General features: G+C 41.1%; 1 pseudogene; it reads right to left on the reverse strand.

Annotated features, from left to right (window-relative positions):
- Positions 1-3,349: 3,349 nt before the first annotated feature.
- On the reverse strand, positions 3,350-4,719 carry LOC100455322 (adenosylhomocysteinase-like; annotated as a pseudogene).
- Between the last annotated feature and the right edge of the window lie 10,505 nt (positions 4,720-15,224).

Consider the following 15,224-nt stretch of genomic DNA (forward strand, 5'->3'; position numbering starts at 1 on the left):
AATCCTCCCGCCTCAGCGTCCTAAATCCCTTTTTAAAAAGCAATAGTTCTTAAACCTTTTTTAAAAAGTAAGCTGAGCACCACTGAGTTACAGAAATACAAGAAGGCAGGCAAAGGAAATCTAACAGTCACAATTGAAATTCTTAGTAGAAAACCCAAATGTAATTTTGCAAACTGAAGGCTCAAGTGTGTACATTGAAAAGGCACACTGTAATAGGAAATATTGACCCAGAATGGTTGCCACAAAGAAAGCTCTGTTTCAAGCAATGGTAAAATAGATGGTTTAGGCTTCCTCTCTCACAGAAGACAACCAGAAAAGCTGGAGAAAATATATCTGCCTGAAGCCTCAGAAAGCAAGTAATGCATGAGGAATTGTGGGGTTAATATCTAGGAAAGGAGAGAAGCCCAAAGATAAGAGTCTGGTATTTGAGGCCACCTCTTCCTGCCAATTCTGAAGGAGGCCAAGAGGTCTAGAAGCTCAATAGGGGTTTCAACAGATGCACGGTGCTGAAGGAACAAAATTGAAGATGAAGGCTGCTAAGAGAAGGTGTACACCTCAAGTTTTCATTTGGAACCCCAAAAGACTCATTTAGTTTCAGATTGTCTCAATCCCTGTTGGTTTATGGGAATTAAGAGGAACTGCTAGTGACATTGGTCTACCTGCTACCAAAAGCAAAAGTAAGTTATCTGGAGAAGGTTAACATCATGCAGAGTTTCAAACTACCTACAGTTCTTCAAATGCTATTCTGACACTCAATAAAAAATTATTGGATTTACCAGAAGACAAAACATGGATAAAAGCCAAGAGAAACAATGAACAATGGAAACAGGTCTATGAGGGATCTAATGATGTAAGCCAGGGATCAGCAGACTGTGGCCCATGAGCCAAATCCAGCCCACTGCTAGTTTTTGTAAATAAAGGTTTATTCTCTATGAGTGTTTTTGTACTCTGACAGCAGAGTAAGTAACCTAAAATATTTACCACCACAAAGCCTAAAACATTTACCATCTGGCCCTTTACAAAAAAAGTTTGTTGATCCCCTGATTTAAGCATTTCCTGCAATAAGATATCAAAAGAATAGCAAATTTTTAAAAAATTGAAGAAAGACAGTCGTAAAGATAACAGCAGAAATTAGTGAAGTGGTAAACCGAGATTCAACATAGTGAACCATTGGTATACTTATCCTGCCACAGATTTTCAAAAGGGTTTGATCATAGATGAATCTGTCACATTTTTAAAAATCCATGAATATCAATAGAGTGAATAAGAATGTTTATATTTGTACATTCATATTCAGAGCATTAGGCACAATAGCCAAAATGTGGAAGCAACCCAAGCATCCATCCAGGGTTGAAGGGTTCACAAAATGTGGTAAAGCATCTACATGCAAATGTAATACTGTCCAGCCTTAAAAAGGAAGGAAACTCTGACATGTGTTACAACATGGAAGAATCTTGAGGACATTCTGCTTAGTGAAATGTCAATCTCAAAAAGACGAATAACTATGATTCCATTTATATGAGGTGAGGTACCTAGAGTAGTCGAAATCATAGGAAGTAGAATGGTGGGGCTGGGGAAGAATTGAAAGTTACTGTTTAGTGGGTAGAGTTTCAGTTTTACAAAATAAAAAGAGTTCTGGAGATGGATGGTGGTGATGGATGCACAATATTATGAATGTATTTAATGCCACGGTATTGTACACTTACAATTTGTTAAGATGGTAAATTTTATGTTTTGTATATTTTACCACAATAAAGAAGGAAAAAAAGAAAAGAAAAAAAACCATTTACTCTTTAGCTATTACCCACCTATCCTCTAACACTCCTCCCACCCAGACCTAGACAACCACTAATCTACCTTCTGTCTCTATAATAATTTCCCTATTTTGCACATTTTACAAGAATGGACTCATACAATATATGGTCTCCTGTGACTAGCTTCTTTCACTTAGCATACTTTTTTCAAGGTTTATACTTGTGGTAGCCTGTATCAGTACTTGTACTGATGAGTATATATATCAGAATTTAGTAATTTTGGTGGGGTTTTTTTTGGGTTTTGTTGTTGTTGTTGTTGTTTGTTTTTGTTTTTGACACAGGGCCTCACTCTGTCGTCCAGGCTGGAGTGCAGTGGTACGATCTTGGTTCACTGCAACCTCCGCTTCCCAGCTCAAGTGATCCCCCAGCCTCAGCCTCAAGTAACTGGGACCACAGGCACGAGGCACTACGACCGGCTCATTTTTGTATTTTTTTGTACAGATGGGGTTTCACCATGTTGCCCAGGCAGGTCTCAAACTCCTGGGCTCAAGTGATTCACCCACCTTGACCTCCCAAAGTGCTAGGATTACACGCATGAATCACTGTACCCAGCCCTGTACGTTGCTTTTTAATGTTTAAATATATCTTGCAAACATACTATATCTGTATATAATTAACTTCCTTAATCTTGTTTATGACTACATATTATCTCATTGTGTATATGTGTGACATAATTTATATAATCAGTTTCCTCTTCAGTGCATGTAGGTTTTTTCCAATGTTTTGCAATAATAAATAATGCTGAAGCGAAACCTTATGCATGTCATTTTACACATGTGAAACTAGTGGACAAAATCCTAGAAATGAATTGGCTGAGTAAATTTGTAGTTTTGACAGATAACAACATTGCCAACATGATCTTGAGGAGATTGAACATTCTTCCCCCAGCAATGTATGAAGGTGTCTGTTTCTCTATATCCTTGCGAACATAGGATTTTGTCAAGCCTTTTGATTTTTGCCAATGTAATAGGCCAAAAGTAGCATCAGATTATAGTTTTAATTCACATTTCTTGTATTATGAAGGTCATTAAGCACCTTTTTTTCCTTTAGGCACCCAAATTTTTATTTACCAAACTCCTGCTTTATTTTAACATTACAAACACTGTATAGACATTATAAACCAAATTACTCTCTTTTTGACTGAGAGTTGTGATAAGAACCATTCTTGTTACAAAATGGTGGCAGGTCTATGCCTGCTTTTATGTTTTTCTGGCCTCTCTCAACCTCAAGCTGTCACTTCTCTGTCCTTTCGTGGTTGTCACTTAACTATTCTAACCCCTGTAAAATAGGGACTAAAAGTGCCAACCTCATTGTTAGGAGGTTTAAGAGAAGGCCCAGCACTAAGCCAGGCTCTCAGGAACAGTTCTTCCTTGCCCTTCAGTTCTCCCTTGCCCTTCAATATATATAGCTCCCTCTCATCTGTCATGGGCTGAGGAACCAGTGAACCTGTAAACCAAGCACCATGGGCATAAGTCTGTAGGCCACATGAAGACTGGATGGTAAAGTACATGGGCTTTGTGACCCCACTGCCAACTTCAGGCTAAGGAAGGACTGACTGACTTAGCAGTTCCGAGACCACTGAGCTGGTTCCCAGTGGATGTCTCCTTCATACCCCCTTCATGACCAAGGTTTGAGGAGGTGCCTCTCAGCTTCCCCTGTGACACTTGGAACCATATGAGGGATGCAGTAGAGGTCAAAAACTGAGGAATCCGCCTTAGGGAGTCAATGGGATTGGTATCATTTGCTCTTGGGGAGGAAAGCTGGGGCCTGGGCAAGGACAGCAACTGGAAGGTGAAGGGCAGGCCTGCCTTTAAGTAGTAGTAGTGATCAGGCTTGAAGGGCCATCATGGGTCATGCCCAAGTACTGGGCCTGCTTCGCGGTCAGCTTGGTCAGCTTCATGTTCAGCTTGCCCAGGTGTGCTTCAGCCACTGCCTCATCCAGCTGGGGCTTGATGTTCACCTTCTCCACAGCATTCTCGTTGAGGCACTTGACATTGATCTCCGTGTCAAAGGGTCCAGTGTTATACACAATGGCAACATCCTTCATCTGCTCAATGTGTCGGCCAAGGATGATATTGAAAAAGTCTGTGGTGGTGTCAAAGATGTTGCCATCCTGGCAGGTCTCCTCCATGGTAGTCACCTCATAGCCATCAATAGCAGCCTGCAGTGTGTTGAGTGGGTGGATTTTGGTGATGATTATGCAAGCCCCAAAACCCTTCAGGGCCTGGACACAACCATTGCCCACATCGCCACAGCCCACCACCACTGCTACCTTGCCAGCAATCATCACGTGTGTGGCCCACTTGATGTTATCTATGTGGGACTCCTGGCAGACATAGAGGTTGTTAAACTTGCTCTTGGTGATGGAGTCATTGACATTGATGGTAGGTGCCCTCATGATCCCATTGGCCATCATCCTGTGGACCCAGTCATGGTCTCCTCAAAGATGCCTCAGCTGACTGACAGAAGCTGTGGGTACCTGGTGTAAATGAGGTTGGTTGAGGTCACCAGCATCATCCAGAATCACGTTGAGGGGCCTATCTTTGAAATACAGTATCTGCTCGATGCACCACAGGTACTTGTCATCTCTTTCACCCTTCCAGGCACACACTGGAATGCCAGCCTCGGCAATGGCAGCTGCCACATGGTTCTAGGTGGAGATGTTGCAGCTGGACCATTGCATCTCAGCACTTGAGGTAATGAGGGTCTCAATGAGGACAGTGGTCTCCGCTGTCATTTGCAGGCAGCTAGTAATGTGAGTGAGTGCCTTTCAGTGGCTTGGAGCCAGGAACAACTACCTCATGTACATCAGGCCCACCATGTCAGCCTCCACAATGTCTAGGGCCTTGTGTCCCCAAGCGTCCAGGCTGATGTCAGTGACTGTGTGGGGCAGTTTGTCAGACATGCTGGTGGTGCCTCTGCATGGAATGTTGGACACAGGCGAAGGGGGCTGGGACTCTGACATGGGGCGGGCAGTGCTGGGCAGGCCTAGCAACTTTTTATATGCTTAAAATCCATATGTATTTCCTTTTTTGAGTCAGTTGTCTGTTTGTTACTCATTTTTTTCATAGGGTTGTTGGTTTTTTTTTCTAATCAATTTATATTTGCTCTTCCATCCTGGGCAACATAGCAAGACCTCATCTCTCTCCAAAAACAAAAGGAGCCAGGCATGGTGGTGCATGCCTGTAGTCCTAGCTACTTGGGTAGGTGAGGCAAAAGGATTGCTTGAGCCCAGGAGGTTGAGGCCACGGTGAGCCATGATCACATCACTGCACTCCAGCCTGAGTGATACAAAGAGACCCTGTCTTGAAATAAAATAAAATTGAATTTAAAAAAATTATAAGTAATTATGTATGTATATTACTGGATACTCATTATAAAAAGAGAAAATTTGTGTTATTAATAACATAACATGAAGAGGGGCAGGATGTAAAGGAGCAGAGTTTTACACATGAAAGAAGGTAAGTTGTTAGCAGCATAAAATAGAATGTTACAATGTTAAGATGTTTTATGTAATTGCAATGGTAACCACAGAGAAAATATCTACAGAATATACACAAAGGGAAATGAGAAGGGAGTCAAAATACGTCACTACAAAAAAATCAACAAAACACAAAAGGAGACAGCAAGGGAAGAAAGGAGGGACAAAAAGCTACACAACAAACAGAAAACAATTAACAAACTGGCAATAGTGAGTTCTTTCCTATCAGCAATTACTTTAAATGTGAATGCATTAAACCCACCAATTAAAAGACGTAGATTGGCTGAACGTATTTTAAAAAACAAGATCTAGCTATATGCTTTCTACAAGAGACTTACTTTACACTTAAGGCACACATAGTCTAAAAGTAAAGGGACAGAAAAAGATTCCATGTAAATGGGAACCTACAAGAGAGCAGGGGTGGCCATATGTAATACTAGACAAGATAGTCTTTAAGTAGAAACTGTCAGGAGGACAAGAAAGGATGTTATGTAATGATAAAGGGTCCATTCATCAGGAACATATAACAACTATAAATATATGCACATCTAATGTTAGAACTCCCAAATAGGTGAAGCATTGACAGGACTGAAAGAAGAAATTAACAGCAATACAATAATAGCAGGAGACATAATACTTCTCTTTCATTTATGGCCAGAACAACCATACAGAAGATCGACAAGGAAACAGAAGACATGAACACAGTATAGATCAGTTGGCTGTAACTGATGTCCACTCAACAACAGCAGAATACACATTCTTAAGTACTCATGGAGGCTTCTCCAAGATAGACCACATGTTAGGCCATAAAACAAATCTTGACAAGTTTAAGGAGATTGAAATCATACAAAGTATCTTCTCCAATCACAATGAAATAAAACAAGAAATCAATAGCAGAAGGAAAACAAGAAAGTCCACGAATTTGTGGGAACTAAGCAGTGCCCTCTTAATGAATGGGTCAGAGAAGAAAACACAAGTGAGTTTAGAGAATATCTGGAAACTAATGAAAGCAAAAATGCAACATATCACACTTATGGAATGCAGTGAAAGTAGAAGTGAGGGAGAGGTTTATAGTGGTAAACACCTACATTAAAAAAGAAGAAAGATCTCAAATCAACAACCTAATCTCATACCTCAAAGAACTAGAAAAGAACAACAAACTAAACCCTAAGTTATCAGAAGGATTAGAGCATAGGTAAATGCATTAGAGAATAGAAATACCATAGAAAAACATCAAGGAAACCAAGAGTTGCTTTTGTTGAAAAGATCAATGAAATTGTCTAACGCTTAGCTAGACCAACTGAGAAAATAAGAGAGAAGACTGAAATAAGTAAAATTAGAAAGCCGGGTGCAGTGGCTCATACCAGTAATCCCAGCACTTTGGGAGGCCAAGGTGGGAGGATTGCTTGAGCCTAGGAGTTCAAGACCAGCCTGGGCAACACAGCGAAACCCTATCTCTAAAAATGAAGTAAAATAAAAAATGTTATAAACGAATGAGAAGCTGGAAACCATCATTCTCGGCAAACTATCGCAAGGGCAAAAAACCAAATACTGCATGTTCTCACTCATAGGTGGGAATTGAACAATGAGAACACTTGGACACAGGAAGGGGAACATCACACACTGGGGCCTGTTGTGGGGTGGGAGGAGCGGGGAGGGATAGCATTAGGAGATATACATAATGTAAATGACAAGTTAATGGGTGCAGCACACCAACATGGCGCATGTATACATATGTAACAAACCTGCATGTTGTGCACATGTACCCTAGAACTTAAAGTATAATAAAAAATAAAAAGAAAAAAAAGAAATGAGAGGACGTTATAACCATTGTCACAGAAATAAGGATTATGAGACTGTTGTGAACAACTATGCCAACAAATTGGATCATGTAAAAGAAATGGATAAATTCCTAGAGGAATACCACCTACAAAGACTGAATCATGAAGAAATAAAGAATATGAATAAACATAATGTGAGTAAATAAATTGAAGCAATAATCAAAACCTTCCCAATGAAGAAAAGCCCAGGACCTGATGGTTTCACAAAAAAAATCCACCAAACATTTAAAGAACTAATACCAATTCTTTTCAAACTCTTCCAGAGAATTGAAGAGGAGGGAACAATCCCAAACTGAGTCTTTGAGGGCAGCAGTAACCTGATAACAAAACCAGAATAAAACACAAGAGACTGGGCATGGTGGCTCACATCTATAATTCTAGCACTTTGGGAGACCAAAGCAGGTGGGTCTCTTCAGCCCAGGAGTTTAAGACTAGACTGGGCAACATGGTGAAACTCCATCTCTACTAAAACAAAAAAAAATCAGCCAGGTGTGATGTGCATTTGGAGCTACTCAGGAGGTTGAGGTGGGAGAATCACCTGAGCCCGAGAAGTCGAGGCTGCAGTGTGCTGAGCTGAGATTGTGCCACTGCACTGCAGCCTGAGCAACAGGAATGAGATACTCTCTCAAAAACAAAACAAAACACACACACACACAAAAAAAAAAAAAAGAAAAGAAAAGAAAAAGAAAAAACTATGGACCAATAATGGACTGATATTGCTGATGAATATAGATGCAACAAAATAGGTATATAAGGAACTTACCTCAATATAATAAAGGTCATATAAGACAAGCCCATACTAGCATCACATTCAATGAAGAAAGACTGAAAGCTTTTCCTCTAAGATTAAGAATAAAGCAAGGATTTGCACTCTCACCACTAATATTTAACACGGGAAGTCTGGCAAGAGCTACTTGGCAAGAAAAAGAAATATAAGACATCCAAACTGGAAAAGAAGTAAAATTATCTCTATTTGCTAACAATATGATCTCATATTTAGAAAATTCTACAGATTCCACAACAATTACAATAAACACTTTCAAAAAATTTGTGGGATACAAAGTCAACACATAAAAATCATTTGTGTTTTTATGCACTAACATTGACCAGAAAAGGAAATTACAAAAACACATACTATATACTATAACATAAGAAAGGGTAAAACACTTAGGACATGAAAGACTTATACACTGAAAACTACAAAGCATTGCTAAAAGAAATCAAAGAAGACACAGATAAATGTAAGACATCCCATGTTCATGACTTGGAAGCCTAAATATTGTTAAAATATTCATACTACCCAAAGTAATCTACAGATTCTATGCAATATCTATGAAAATCCCAATGCATTCTTTGCAGAAAAGAGAAAAAAAATTCTAAATTGTATGTGGAAGCTCCAGGGATGCCAAATAGTCAAAACAATCTTAAAAAAGGACAGAGTAGGAGGCCTCACACTTACTGATTTTAAAACATACCACAAAAAAACTGCAATTAAGATGATGTGATAATGGCATAAAAGTAGATATATAGACCAATGGAACAGAATGGAGAGCCCAGAAATAAGCTTTTGTATGTATAGTCAAATAAACTTTGGCAGTATGCCTAGACCACACAATAGGGAAAGGTGTCTCTTCAGTAAATGGTGTTGGGATAACTGGATGCAAAAGCATGACACTGAATCCTTACCCTACCCCACAAAAATTAAGTTAAAAAGGATGGATCAAAGACCTAACTCTAAGCCTTAAAACTATAAAACTCCTGGAGAAAATATGGGAGGAAGGCTTCAGGACATTGGATTTGGCGATGATATTTTGGATATGACACCAAAAACACTAGGCAAGAAAAGCAGTAATTGATAACGGGACTACATTAAACTTAAGTGCTTTAGCACACTAAAGGAAACAGTGAAAAGAAAACCTATAGAATGGGAGAAAATAATTGCAAATTATGTACCTGATAAGGGGTTAATATCCAGAACATATAAGGAACTTCTACAACTCAACAACAAAAACTCAAGTTAAAAATGGGCAAAGGATCCAAATAGACATTTTTCCAGAGATATGTGAATGGCCAATAAATGCACAGGACGATGCCCAGCATGACCAATCATTAAAGAAATGGAAATCAAGACCACAATGAGATATTATCTCACACCTACCAGTATGGCCACTATCAAAAAAAAAAAAAACAGAAAATAACACATGTTGGAGAGGATATGGAGAAGTTGGAACACTTTTCCATTGGTGGTGGTCATGTAAAATGGCACAGCCACTGTGGAAGACCATATGGCGGTTCCTCAAAAAATTAAATATAGAAAAACCATGTGATCTAGCAATCTCATTTCTGGGTGTATATGCAGAATAATTGAAAGCAAGGTCTCTAAATGATATTTGCACACTTATGTTTATTGTGGCATTATTCATAATAGCCAAGAGGTGGAAGCAACCCAAATGTCCATCAACAGATGAATGGATAAGGAAAGTGTGGTATATTTATACAATGGAATACTATGCAGCCTTAAGGAATTCTGTCATATGCTACAACATGAATGATCCTCAAGGACATGATGCTGAGTGAAATAAACCATTCATAAAAGGACAAGTACTATGTGATTCCACTCATATGGTGTATTTAGAGTAGTCAGAAATTATAGAAACAGAGTGCAGAAAGGTAGTTTTTAAGGGCTGGAGGTTGGGGGAAGAGGAATTAGTGTTTGGGGGTATAAAGTTTCAGTTTTGCAAGATGAAAGCATCCTAGATATCTGTTGCACAATAATGTGAATATATTTAACACTACTGAAATGTAATCATTTTTAAGTTAAAAATGATTAAGATTGCTGTAGCTTGGTTATTTTATTTTATTTTATTTGAGATGGAGTCTCACTCTGTCACCAGGCTGGCAAGGGCACGATCTCAGCTCACTGCAACCTCTGCCTCCCAGGTTCAAGTGATTCTTCTGCCTCAGCCTCCCAAGTAGCTGGGACTACAGGTGTGCACCACCATGCCCAGCTAATTTTTGTATTTTTAGTAGAGACAGGGTTTCACCATGTTGTCCAGGATGGTCTCGATCTCTTGACCTCATGATCCACCCGCCTTGGCTTCCCAAAGTGCTGGGATTGCAGGCATGACCCACTGCACCTGGCCTATAGTTTGGTTATTTGTCTCTAACCAAATCTCATGTTGAAATGTTGGAGGTGGGGCCTGGTGGGAGGTGTTTGGATTATCAGGTGGATCCCCTATGAATGACTCGGGCCATCCCCCTGGTGATAAGTGAGCTCTTGCTCTGAGTTTGCATGAGATCTGGCCATTTAAAAGTATGTGGCACCTCTCCCACCTCTCTCTTTCTCTCTTGCTCTTGCTTTCACCATGTGATGTGCAAGCTCCCACTTCACCTTCTACCACAAGTAAAAGCTCCCTGAGGCCTCCCCAGAAGCTGAGCAATGTTGATGCCATGCTTGTATGGCCTGCACAACCATGGGCCAGTGAAACCTCTTTATAAATTACCCAGTCTTTGATATTTCTTTATAGCAATGCAAGAATGGCCTAATACAGAAAATTGGTGCTGAGGAGTGGAACATTGCTATAAAGATGCCTGAAGATGTGGAATTGACTTTGGAGCTGGGTAACAGGCAGAGGATGGAAGAGTTTGGAGGGCAGAGAAGAAGACAGGAAGATGAGAGAATATTTGGAAATTTTGCAGCCTAGCCATGTGGCAAAGAGAGTAAAAGGTTTTTCGAGAGAGAAATTGAAGCAGGCTGTGGAGCAATATCTTGCTAGAGATATTTGCATAACTAAAAGGGAGCCAAGTGCTGATATCAAAGAGAGTGGGAAAAAGAACTCAAAGCCATTTCAGAGACCTTCATGGTAGCACCCCATTACAGGCCCAGAGGCCTAGGAGGGAAGAATGGTTTCATGGGCCAGGCCCAGGGCCCCGTTGCCCTGCACAGCCTCAGGACACTGTTCCCTACATTCTGGCCACTCTGGCTCAAGCCTTGGCTCAAAAGACCCCAGATACTGCTCATGCCACCATTCTGGAGAGTGAAAGCCACTGTAAGCCTTGGTGCCTTCCACATCGTGTTAAGCCTGTAGGGAGAAAGAGTGAATGAGGTGTGCCAGCCTTCATCTGTATTTCAGAGGATATATGAAAAAGCCTGGGTGCCCAGGCAGAAGCCTGCTACAGGGGCAGAGCCCTCAAAAAGAACCTCTGCTAGGGCAGTGCTGAGGGGAAATGTGGAGTTGGAGCCCACACACAGAGTCCTCACTGGGGCACTGCCTAGTGGGGGGGACCACTGTCCTCAAGAACCCAGAGTGGTAGATCCACTGGCAGCTTGCACCCTGTGCCTGGAAAAGCTACATGCACTCAACAGCCTGTGAGATCAGCTGTGGGGCAGAACCCACAAAGTCACAGGGGCAGAGCTGCTCAAGGCTTTGGGAGCCCAACCCTCATATCAGTGTGCCCTGGATGTGGGACATGAAGTCAAAGGAGATTATTTGGAAGCTTTAAGAATTAATGCAGGGTTTCTAACTTCCATGGGGCCTGTGGCCCCTTTCTTTTGGCCAATTTCTCCCTTTTGAGGTGGAAATGATTACCCAATGCTGGTATTCCCATTGTATCTTGAAACTAAATAACTTGTTTGATTTTACAGGCTGGCTCATAGGTGGACAAGACTTGGCTTGTCTCATTTGAGATTTTGGACTTTTGAGGTAATGCTGGAACCAGTTAAGACTTTAAGAGACTATTGGGAAAGCATAATCGTATTTTGCAATATTAGGAGGACATGAGAAGGGGGATGCAGAGATGGAATGATATAGTTTGGACATTTATCCCCACGCAAATCTCATGTTGAAATATAATCCCCAATCTTCAAGGTGGCCTTGGTGGGATGTGTTTGGGTCATGGGGGCAGATCCCTCATGAATGACTTAGGCCATCCCCTTGGTGATAAGTGAGCTCTTGATCTGAGTTCGTACAAGATCTGGTCATTTAAAAGTGTGTGTCACCTCTTCCCACAATCTTGCCCCTGCTTTCACTGCATGACATGCAAGCTCCCACTTTGCCTTCCACCATGAATAAAAGTTCCCTGAGGCCTCCCCAGAAGCCAGATGATGTCAGCACCATGCTTATACAGCCTGCAAACTGTGAGCCAATTAAACCTCTGTTCTTTATAAATTACCCAGTCTCAGGTATTTCTTTTTTTTTTTTGAGATGGAGACTCGCACTGTCACCCAGGCTGGAGTGCGGTGGCACGATCTCAGCTCACTGCAAGTTCCGCCTCCTGGGTTCACGCCATTCTCCTGCCTCAGCCTCCCGAAGTAACTGGGACCACAGGAGCCCGCCACCATGCCCGGCTAATTTTTTTGGTATTCTTAGTAGAGACGGGGTTTCATTGTGTTAGCCAGGATGGTCTCGATCTCCTGACCTCGTGATCCACCCACCTTGGCCTCCCAAAGTGCTGGGATTACAGGCGTGAGCCACTGTGCCCGGCCCGGTATTTCTTCATAGTAATGAAAGAATGGCCCAGTGCAAAAATGGTAAATACAACAGTGTGTGTTTTTTTAACCACAATAATAATAGTAATAAGAGTATTGTTCTAAGGAAGAGCAGAGAAGCTGGGCATGGTGGCATGCACCTGTAATCCATGCTACTCAGGAAGCTGAGGCAGAAGGATTGCTTGAGCCTAGGAGTTCAAGTCCTGCCTGGGCAATATAGCAAGACTCTATCTAATTTTTTAAAAATAATAAACAGGTAAAGAAGAGGAGAGAAATGGGAAAGTAGCTGTCAGAGAATGTTATTATTAATCAATGGATGTTTGGGATTTGCACAAGCCAAGTGTCATGATGATAGATTCAGAATGGTCAAACCACACTTGAAAGGCCATCTTCCACTTCTTACCTTTCCTGGTGGAAAGTTGAAACCCTGGCTGGGCGCATTGGCTCGCGCCTGTAATCCCAGCACTTTGGGAGGCCGAGGTGGGTGGATCACGAGGTCAGGAGATTGAGACCATCCTGGCTAACATGGTGAAACCCCATCTCTACTAAAAAATGCAAAAAATTAGCCAGGTGTGGCGGCGGGCACCTGTGGTCCCAGCTACTTGGGAGGCTGAGGCAGGAGAATGGTGTGAACCTGGGAGGTGGAGCTTGCAGTGAGCCAAGATCACGCCACTACACTCCAGCCTGGGCGACAGAGCAAGACTCTGTCTCAAAAACAAAAGAAAGTTGAAACCCCAAGAACTACACATTTTTACAAAATATTCACCCTCCAATGAGCTACTGTTTGTGGAGAGTAGTGGGAGTGTAGAAACGTATGGAATAGTGACTATGTTGAGGCCTCCAGAGTCCTCAGTGGAAAACAGAATTTCATGTTTTTCTGACATCATAAGCCTATGTCCCCATATGGGACTAGGAGGACATCATGGACTTTTAGCACAAGTTGGTTATGTTTACTTACAGGGAGCCTCTGTTTCTAAGAAGGCAAAAACTTTGCAAGGAACAAATGATTTCATAATATTTCAAATGTCTTCCAAATTGCAGTCACACTTATGCTATGGAGAAGTTTAGTTGCCTCCATATATGAAAATTCTTCTCATGTATATTTATTTATTAAGGATCTTTTGTGGGTTAGTAGATGGAATAGAAACCCATTGCTTTTAGGGCAATCATGTACATAATTCTAACCTCATAACTCTACTGCAAATGTGGAGAATCGTTGACACTATGAACTTGATGACATCTTAGATCCAAAGTTTCATCTCTTTTAGAAATGAACCAGAGCAACAAGAAATGAGTAAAACACACTGTGTATTAGTTTCCTAGTGCTGTCATAACAAAGTACAACAAAACAATAGATACTCATTGTCTCTTCAGTTCTGGGACCTAGAAGTTCAAAATCAAGGTGTAAGCAGGGCTATGCTTCCTCTTGAAACGGCAGAGATGTCCTTCCTTGCCTCTTCCCAGCTGTTGGTGGTTTACTGGCAATTTTTGGTGTGCCTTGGTTTGCAGTTGCATAAGTCCAGTCTCTGCCTTAGTCATAACATGGCATTCTCCATGTGTGTCTCTGACCTCCTATGCCTGTCTTCTTATAAGGATACCATTAAGATTGGATCAGGAGCCTACTCTACTCCAATATGACCTCATATTAACCAGTTACATCTGCAATGACCCTAATTCCAGATGAGGTCACATTCTGAGGTACTAGGAGTTAGGACTTCAACATATTTTTTACTTACACGGGGACACGATTCAACCCACAACACCAAGCAAAACGGGATACCAGATGAAGATCCTCAAATGTAAAAATAGTTAAGTAGTGTTGACAACAGGTGGTGTGAATAGACTGTTGGCATAGTGGGCTGGGGAGGGATCATAGCAGCTCCTGGAAAGAGCCAATGAGGATATATGATCTGAAGTATTTGCCATTGCAGTGGTAGATAAGGATACTAGAGAAAAAAGATGTGAGAAAGAGCAGTCAAACATGGCATGAGACAAAATTAACCAGAAAAACATGGTATAGAGAAGATGAAAAGTACCAAATACTAGTATCACTCATTGACTCAGAAAAAAGAGGCCTCTGCTCTGGGTTCCACACTTCAGAGGGACCCATATATCACAAGCACACACATTTATTAAAGAACACATAGGCAGCTCTGTCACTTTTGGATTTGATGCTCAGTGTCAGCACAGCACAACTAATCTAAACTTTTTGTGAATAATGCCAGGGAAATGCTTCTCCAAATCCTTTGCCCAATATCTTTAAAACAATAGGTAACTGTGCCCAACTATTATTCAGATTTATGGGTTGACTGCTACTGACACTGCTGCACAGATCAGCGAGGATTGGAGTGTCAGAAGTTTCAGGAAACAGAAATGACTAATTAACCTGTCATATTTTTCCTCTCAACATGAAAGCAAAAAATTTTTGCATAATAAAGTATTGTTTTCCACTAAGTGCCTCACTGATTTTATTGCTTCTCTTTGTGTTCAAAGTGTACCCCTTTGTGGAAATTTGGGACACTTTGAATAAAATGTTTCTTTTGTAATCCTTTAGATTATTACCTTCAATGGAACAGAAATTAAGTGAAAACAGTATGACA

This window comes from Pongo abelii, chromosome 10 (genome assembly GCF_028885655.2).
Source record: "Pongo abelii isolate AG06213 chromosome 10, NHGRI_mPonAbe1-v2.0_pri, whole genome shotgun sequence".
In the NCBI taxonomy this organism is placed as follows: domain Eukaryota; kingdom Metazoa; phylum Chordata; class Mammalia; order Primates; family Hominidae; genus Pongo; species Pongo abelii.